Raw genomic sequence first — 9516 nt, forward strand, 5'->3', positions numbered from 1 at the left:
GAAGTCCATTGTAATCCTTTCCCACTTCCATTCTGGTACTGGGAGTGGCTGAAGGGTACCATAAGGTCGATGTCTCTCCGCTTTCACCTTCTGGCAGGTAAGACAAGTCGCCACATACAAAGCTATGGTGACTTTCATGTTTGGCCACCAGTAACTTTGTTTGAGGTCTTTGTACATTTTGGTACTTCCTGGGTGGAGTGAGTACTCGGAGCTATGTGCTTCTCTCACTATCTTATCTTGTATATCCAAATCATCGGGTACACACAATCTGTCTCGAAACATCAATGCCCCATCACTGGCTAAAGTAAAATCTGGGTCGTTCATTGTTTGGTCTTGAACCTTAACTCTGATCCGCTACAATTCAGGATCCAAAGGTTGCTTCATTATCACCTCTTGCCTAATTGCCGGATGCACCTGTAGAGCCGACAAGGAAACCGTCAACCATTTAAGGTTTTCTGGTTGAGGTTCAAGCTCTAAGGTTGCCCCTTCATACAAGAGGGTTTCATCCATTAGCATCGCCTCTTGCACAAGGGGTGAGCTGACTGCTAAGTATGAGAGCGACACAGTCTGTGTCTTCCGACTCAATGCATCTGCCACTACATTAGCCTTGCCGGGATGATACTGAATATCGCAGTCATAATCTTTCATGAGTTCAAGCCATCTTCTCTGTCTCATATTCAAATCCTTCTGGGTGAAGAAGTATTTCAAGCTTTTGTGGTCACTGTATATCTCACACTTCTCCCCATACAAATAATGTCGCCAGATCTTAAGGGCAAAAATGATTGCAGCTAGTTCCAAGTCATGAGTGGGGTAATTCTTCTCATATTCCTTTAGTTGTCGGGATGCATACGCTATTACCTTACCCGCGTTGCATGAGAACACAACCCAAACCAACTTTGGAAGCATCGGTATAGACTGTCATTCCACCTGTGCCTCCAGGAATAGTCAGCACAGGGGCAGTCACCAACTTTTCTTTCAATTCTTGGAAGCTCTTCTCACATTCCTCTGCCCAGTCGAATTTCACACCCTTTTTAGTCAACTTGGTCATTGGTGCTGAGATCCGAGCAAAATTCTCGATGAAACGCCGGTAGTATCCAGCCAAACCCAAGAAGCTTCTAATTTCAGTAACATTCTTGGGGCTTTCCCATTCCACTACTGCTTTCACCTTAGCAGGATCTACTTCGATTCCAGCTTTAGACACTACGTGCCCCAGGAATCCAACTTGTTCAAGCCAGAATTCACACTTGCTGTACTTGGCAAACAACTGTTGATCTCTCAACCTTTGTAACACCATTCTCAAGTGTTGAGTGTGCTCCTCCTCGGTCTTGGAGTAGATCAAGATATCGTCAATAAAAACAATTACCCATTTGTCGAGCACATCCGGAAATACTCGATTCATTAGATCCATAAATACTGCCGGTGCATTGGTTAACCCGAAGGACAACACCAGGAACTCATAATGACCGTATCGAGTCCTAAATGCTGTTTTGGGTATATCACTACTCTTTATCTTGAGCTGATAATAGCCGGACCGAAGGTCTATCTTCGAAAATACCCTGGCTCCTTGCAACTGATCAAATAAATCATCAATGCGTGGCAATGGATACCGGTTCTTAATAGTTAGCTTATTCAACTCCCGGTAATCTATGCACATACACAAACTACCATCCTTTTTCTTGACAAACAACACCGGGGCACCCCAAGGTGAAACACTTGGGCGAATAAACCCCTTTTCCAATAGTTCCTGCAACTGCATCTGCAACTCCTTCAATTCAGCTGGTGCCATCCTATATGGAGCCTTAGATACTTGAGCTGCTCCAGGAGTCAAGTCTATGGCAAACTCCAACTCCCTATCAGGTGGTAAATGCATCAGATCATCTGGGAAAACATCGGGAAACTCTTTAACCACCTTTACTTCTTCTAGAGGTGTAACTCTTGCATCAACATCGAGTACCGAGGCTATGAAACCCTGACATCCACTTTCTAGCAACTTTACCGCTTGGAGAGCGGAGACAAGGACCTTCCTCACCCTTTTCATTGTATCTGCTCGGTATACCCACTCTTTCCCTTCGTCATCTGTTACCTTAATCAGCCTTTCCGCACAGATCACATTAGCTCGATGAGCCGACAACCAATCCATACCCAATATAACATCAAAATTCTGCATATTGAATTTAATGAGTTGTGCTTCAAAGTTCTTCCCACTAATCTCCACTGGGCACGGCCCATACACTTCCTTCAACTGTGCCATTTTACCAGTAGGCATACTAACAATCATTCCATGGTCTAGGATCCTGGGTGACATCCCAAGTTTCCCTACAAATCTCTTAGATGCGAATGAATGAGTAGCTCCTGAATCAAATAAAACATAGGCTGGTATGCCCGATATGGGTAGGATACCTAGTATAACAATGTATATAATTTCAGCAGGTCATCAATATTAATCATAATGAACTTCTTAATTTAAAATGTACCTGCTACAACTTCTGTACTAGCCTCAGCTTCCTCGGCTGATAGGGCATACATCCTTCCCTGCGGTTGACTGCCTCGAGGTAAGGGAGGTCGGTACGCCGAGGGCTGACTGGAGGGCAAGGCTGGTCAGGCCCGACAGTCTTTTGCATAATGCCCATAGGAATGGCAGTTGAAGCAACGAATCTGAGACGTCGGAACTGGAGTGGGGCCCCTCTGCACTTGACCCGTTGCAGATGGAGGTCGAGGTGGCCTTGGAGCTGTAGGTGCCACACTAGAGGTCGGGCGAAAAGAAGTAGAGCCCGAACCACCAACTGGCCTAGGAGGGTAGCCAGATGGCCTATAGAGCTGCCTATACATAGGCCCAGAACTGTATGATCCGCGGTAAGCCTTGGAGGAATTCCCCGCATCTGGGAATGGATTTGTTCTCTTCCACAGTCCAGGAGTGAGGGACTGTTCACCCTTCTGCTTATCTTCCATTGTTTTGGCCTTCTGTACAATCTGGCCATATTCGGTCAAATCCAAGACTTCAAGCACAGACCCAATAGATGCTTTTAGGCCTTTTAGGAATCTTGCTGCCTTCTCTTCAGCTGTTCGCATATGCCTTGGGGCAAAATGGAACAAACTTTCGAATTGTTGCTGATACTCAAGGACAGTCTTACCTCCCTGAGTTAAGGCCATGAACTCAGTCTCCTTTCGGTCTCTGAAACTGCACGGATAGTGGTTGTCCAAGAACAACTCCTTGAACTGCTCCCAAGTAGGCTCTGGATGAGCAGCCATCAATATAGGTTTGGAGGCTTGCCACCAAGAATTTGCCTCTTTCTTGAGTTGCAACCCAGCACAAATAAGTTTCTGGGCATCCGTGCACTCAAGCACCTCAAATATCTTCTCTAATTCTTGGATCCATTGATCAGGTTCCAGAGGATCACTCCCGACCTTAGAGAAGACCGGTGGTAAGTTCCTCTTGAATGACTCCACTACCCTTGACGTATTACTCGTCGCCGGGAAGTTAGGAGCATAGACAGGATAGTAGGGGTATGGAGGAGGCATCCCATGCTGAGGAATACCGAATGGTGGGATTGGAGGTGTACCCACCACTTGTGGTCCCGTTCCCGACCCTACAAGTGGGTCCTGCGGAGTGAGTACGCGGGGAGGTTGACCCGGTTGAGAAAAATCCAACTGTTGCTGGATGACAGTCATAAATGCTTGCTGTTGCTGAAGCATTTGTTGCTGGAAAGCTTGTTGGGACTGCTGGATTATTGTAGCAACATCTCCTGGTGTAATGACCGGTGGAGGGTCCAAGAGTGCAGTCATAGGTGGGTCCCCATGTGCCCCACCCTGACCAAGGGTCTCTGGTGGTAGTGGAGGTGAGGTATGCCCCATAGAACGGGACCCCCTGGGATTTTGTGGTCGACCGACCCGACGAGGACCCCGTGAGGTACCTCGGGCATTACTACCGGATCTAGTACGTACCATCGTATCCTGGTACCTGGAACACATCCCACACCATATTGGTTAAACACCATAGAATTGATTTAGGCACACAATCATATGCCATTACATGAGGTGTTGTACTGTATGATAGCCTGTAAATAATCACAGCTCAATTCCATGATACAGGCAAGGTCCACAGCATACATGCCAATCGCACCTTTACATAGGAAATGGAGCGGTTGCGAAGGGTTTTCACCTTCCGGTCCAAAATTTCAGCTAGCTGTTCTGTGTAGGTCATATCAGCTTCTAGGTACTCTGGTTCCACGGGTAGTACATGAGATGGATCATGCACGTACTTCTTCAGCATGGATACATGGAATACATTGTGAACGTCCCCAAGCGAAGGTGGCAGAGCAAGCATGTAGGCTACTGAGCCAACCCAGGATAAGATCTCAAATGGTCCCATGTATCTTGGGCTCAACTTCCCCTTTCTGTGAAACCTCTGCAACCCTTTAGTAGGAGAGATCTTGAGAAATACTTTTTCTCCTGGCTGAAATTCAATCTCCTTCCTGCGGGTGTCCGCATAGCTCTTTTGACGGGACTGAGCTGCTTTAATCCGTTCCCTAATAATGTCGACCTTGTCACAAGTCATTTGTATCATCTCAGGTCCTAACATTCGACGTTCACCTACCTCATCCCAATACAAAGGAGTTCTGCACTTTCTGCCATATAACGCCTCATATGGAGCCATCCCAATTGTGGTTTGGTAACTGTTGTTATATGCAAACTCCATAAGAGGTATATATTCTTCCCAACTGCCACTCATCTCCATTGCACATGCCCTGAGCATGTCTTCCAATATCTGTATGCTTCGCTCCGACTGACCATCCGTCTATGGGTGAAAAGCTGTACTCAAATTCAGCTGTGATCCCACGGCACGCTGCAAGCTTTTCCAAAAGCTTCATTGGGTCCCTATCTGAAACAATGCTCACTGGCACTCCATGTAAACGCACTATGTTTTCCATGTAAAGTTGTGCTAATTTGGTCATGGAGAACTTGGTCTTGATAGGATTAAAATGAGCAGTCTTGGTAAGCCGATCCACAATCACCCATATCGCATCCATTCCCTTAGGTGTACTTGGTAGTCCGGTGACGAAGTCCATTGTAATCCTTTCCCACTTCCATTCTGGTACTGGGAGTGGCTGAAGGGTACCATAAGGTCGATGCCTCTCAGCTTTCACCTTCTGGCAGGTAAGACAAGTCGCCACATACAAAGCTATGGTGACTTTCATGCTTGGCCACCAGTAACTCTGTTTGAGGTCTTTGTACATTTTGGTACTTCCTGGGTGAAGTGAGTACTCGGAGTTATGCACTTCTCTCACTATCTTATCTTGTATATCCAAATCATCGGGTACACACAATCTGTCTCGAAACATCAATGCCCCATCACTGGCTAAGGTAAAATTTGGGTCGTTCATTGTTTGGTCTTGAACCTTAACTCTAATCCACTGCAATTCAGGATCCAAAGGTTGCTTCATTATCACCTCTTGCCTGATTGCCGGATGCACCTGTAGAGCCGATAAGGATACCGTCAACCATTTAAGGTTTTCTGGTTGAGGTTCAAGCTCTAGGGTTGCCCCTTCATACAAGAGGGTTTCATCCATTAGCATCGCCTCTTGCACAAGTGGTGAGCTGACTGCTAAGTATGAGAGCGACACAGTCTGTGTCTTCCGACTCAATGCATCTGCCACTACATTAGCCTTGCCGGGATGATACTGAATATCGCAGTCATAATCCTTCATGAGTTCAAGCCATCTTCTCTGTCTCATATTCAAGTCTTTCTGGGTGAAGAAGTATTTCAGGCTCTTGTGGTCACTGTATATCTCACACTTCTCCCCATACAAATAATGTCGCCAGATCTTAAGGGCAAAAATGACTGCGGGTAGTTCCAAGTCATGAGTGGGGTAGTTCTTCTCATACTCCTTTAGTTGTCGGGATGCATACGCTATTACCTTACCGCGTTGTATGAGAAGACAACCCAATCCTACTTTGGAAGCATCGGTATAAACTGTCATTGCACCTGTGCCCTCAGGAATAGTCAGCACAGGGGCAGTCACCAACCTTTCTTTCAATTCCTGGAAGCTCTTTTCACATTCCTCTGCCCAGTCGAATTTCACACCCTTTTTAGTCAACTTGGTCATTGGTGCTGAGATCCGAGCGAAATTCTCGATGAAACGCCGGTAGTATCCAGCCAAACCCAAAAAGCTTCTAATCTCAGTAACATTCTTAGGGCTTTCCCATTCCACTACTGCTTTCACCTTAGCAGGATCTACCTCGATTCCAGCTTTAGACACTACGTGCCCCAGGAATCCAACTTGTTCAAGCCAGAATTCACACTTGCTGTACTTGGCAAACAACTGTTGATCTCTCAATCTCTGTAACACCATTCTCAAGTGTTGAGTGTGCTCCTCCTCGGCCTTGGAGTAGATCAAGATATCGTCAATAAAAACAATTACCCATTTGTCGAGCACATCCTGAAATACTCGATTCATCAGATCCATAAATGCTGCCGGCGCATTGGTTAACCCGAAGGACAACACTAGGAACTCATAATGGCCGTATCGAGTCCTAAATGCTGTTTTGGGGATATCACTGCTCTTTATCTTGAGCTGATAATAGCCTGACCGAAGGTCTCTCTTTGAAAATACTTTGGCTCCCTGCAGCTGATCAAATAAATCATCAATGCGTGGCAATGGATACTGGTTCTTAATGGTTAGCTTATTCAACTTCCGGTAATCTATGCACATACGCAAACTACCATCCTTCTTCTTGACAAACAACACCGGGGCACCCCAAGGTGAAACACTTGGGCGAATAAACCCCTTTTCTAATAGTTCCTGCAACTGCGTCTGCAACTCCTTCAATTCAGCTGGTGCCATCCTGTATAGAGCCTTAGATACTGGAGCTGCTCCAGGAGTCAAGTCTATGGCAAACCTCCAACTCTCTATCGGGTGGTAAATGCATCAGATCATCTGGGAAAACATCGGGAAACTCTTTGACCACCTTTACTTCTTCTAGAGGTGTAACTCTTGCATCAACATCGAGTACCGAGGCTATGAAACCCTGACATCCACTTTCTAGCAACTTTACCGCTTGGAGAGCGGAGACAAGGACCTTCCTCACCCTTTTCATTGTATCTGCTCGGTATACCCACTCTTTCCCTTCGTCATCTGTTACCTTAATCAACCTTTCCGCACAGATCACATTAGCTCGATGAGCCGACAACGAATCCATACCCAATATAACATCAAAATTCTGTATATTGAATTTAATGAGTTGTGCTTCAAAGTTCTTCCCACTAATCTCCACTGGGCACGGCCCATACACTTCCTTCAATTGTGCAATTTTACCAGTAGGCATACTAACAATCATTCCATGGTCTAGGATCCTGGGTGACATCCCAAGTTTCCCTACAAATCTCTTAGATGCGAATGAATGAGTAGCTCCTGAATCAAATAAAACATAGGCTGGTATGCCCGATATGGGTAGGATACCTAGTATAACAATGTATATAATTTCAGCAGGTCATCAATATTAATCATAATGAACTTCTTAATTTAAAATGTACCTTCTACCACTTCTGTACTAGCCTCAGCTTCCTCGGCTGATAGGGCATACATCCTTCCCTGCGGTTGACTGCCTCTAGGTAAGGGAGGTCGGTAAGCAGAGGGCTGACTGGAGGGCAAGGCTGGTCGGGCCCGACAGTCTTTCGCATAATGCCCATAGGAATGGCAGTTGAAGCAACGAATCTAAGACGTCGGAACTGGAGCGGGGCCCCTCTGCACTTGACCCGTTGCAGATGGAGGTCGAGGTGGCCTTGAAGCTGCAGGTGCCACACTAGTGTTCGGGCGAAAAGAGGTAGAACCCGAACCACCAACTGGCCTAGGAGGGTAGCCAGATGGCCTATAGGGCTGCCTATACATAGGCCCAGAACTGTATGATCCGCGGTAAGCCTTGGAGGAATTCCCCGCATCTGGGAATGGATTTGTTCTCTTCCACAGTCCAGGAGTGAGGGACTGTTCACCCTTCTGCTTATCTTCCATTGTTTTGGCCTTCTGTACAATCTGGCCATATTCGGTCAAATCCAAGACTTCAAGCACCGACCCAATAGATGCTTTTAGGCCTTTTAGGAATCTTGCTGCCTTCTCTTCAGCTGTTCGCATATGCCTTGGGGACAAAATGGAACAAACTTTCGAATTGTTGCTGATACTCAAGGACAGTCTTACCTCCTTGAGTTAAGGCCATGAACTCAGTCTCCTTTCGGTCTCTAAAACTGCGCGGATAGTGGTTGTCCAAGAACAACTCCTTGAACTGCTCCCAAGTAGGTTCTGGATGAGCAGCCATCAATATAGGCTTGGAGGCTTGCCACCAAGAATTTGCCTCTTTCTTGAGTTGCAACCCAGCACAAATAAGTCTCTGGGCATCCGTGCACTCAAGCACCTCAAATATCTTCTCCAATTCTTGGATCCATTGATCCGGTTCCAGAGGATCACTCCCCACCTTAGAGAAGACCGGTGGTAAGTTCCTCTTGAATGACTCCACTACCCTTGACGTATTACTCGTCGCCGGGAAGTTAGGAGCATAGACAGGATAGTAGGGGTATGGAGGAGGCATCCCATGCTGAGGAATACCGAATGGTGGGATTGGAGGTGTACCCACCACTTGTGGTCCCGTTCCCGACCCTACAGGTGGGTCCTACGGAGTGAGTACCCGGGGAGGTTGACCCGGCTGAGAAAAATCCAACTGTTGCTGGATGGCAGTCATAAATGCTTGCTGTTGCTGAAGCATTTGTTGCTGGAAAGCTTGTTGGGACTGCTGGATTATTGTAGCAACATCTCCCGGTGTAATGACCGGTGGAGGGTCCGGGAGTGCAGTCATAGGTGGGTCCCCATTTGCCCCACCCTGACCAAGGGTCTCTGGAGGTAGTGGAGGTGAGGTATGCCCCACAGAACGGGACCCTCTGGGATTTTGTGGTCGATCGACCCGACGAGGACCCCGCGAGGTACCTCGGGCATTACTACCGGATCTAGTACGTACCATCGTATCCCGGTACCTGGAACACATCACACACCATATTGGTTAAACACCATAGAATTGATTTAGGCACACAGTCATATGCCATTACATGAGGTGTTGTAGTGCATGATAGCCTGTAAATAATCATAGCTTAAATCCGAGATACAGGCAAAGTCCACAGCATACATGCCAGTGGTCCCACTTGACCATAGCATATTAATCATAGGAATAATATCAATAGTGAAAATCAATGTAATCATGCTAGGAGGAGAGAAGGGAAACAAGAAAAGAAGGAAAATTTTCAAAATTTTCAAAATTCTACCCAACTGCCATAACCGGTGGGATGAACCGGCGGGTAGGAGCCCGCCGGTTATACCCGTCGGTCTTCACTGCCCTAACCGGCGGGTGGCACCAGCGGGTAGGAGCCCGCCGGTTATACCCGCCGGTCTTGCCCGTGTTAAAACACGAACAGGGCCCTACAGGCCCTGTTCAGTCTTGTCTCTTTCCCCATCTCCTTTCTCTCTCTTCCTTTCTCTT

The sequence above is a fragment of the Macadamia integrifolia genome, unplaced genomic scaffold (genome assembly GCF_013358625.1).
Source record: "Macadamia integrifolia cultivar HAES 741 unplaced genomic scaffold, SCU_Mint_v3 scaffold1382, whole genome shotgun sequence".
Taxonomy (NCBI): Eukaryota; Viridiplantae; Streptophyta; class Magnoliopsida; order Proteales; family Proteaceae; genus Macadamia; species Macadamia integrifolia.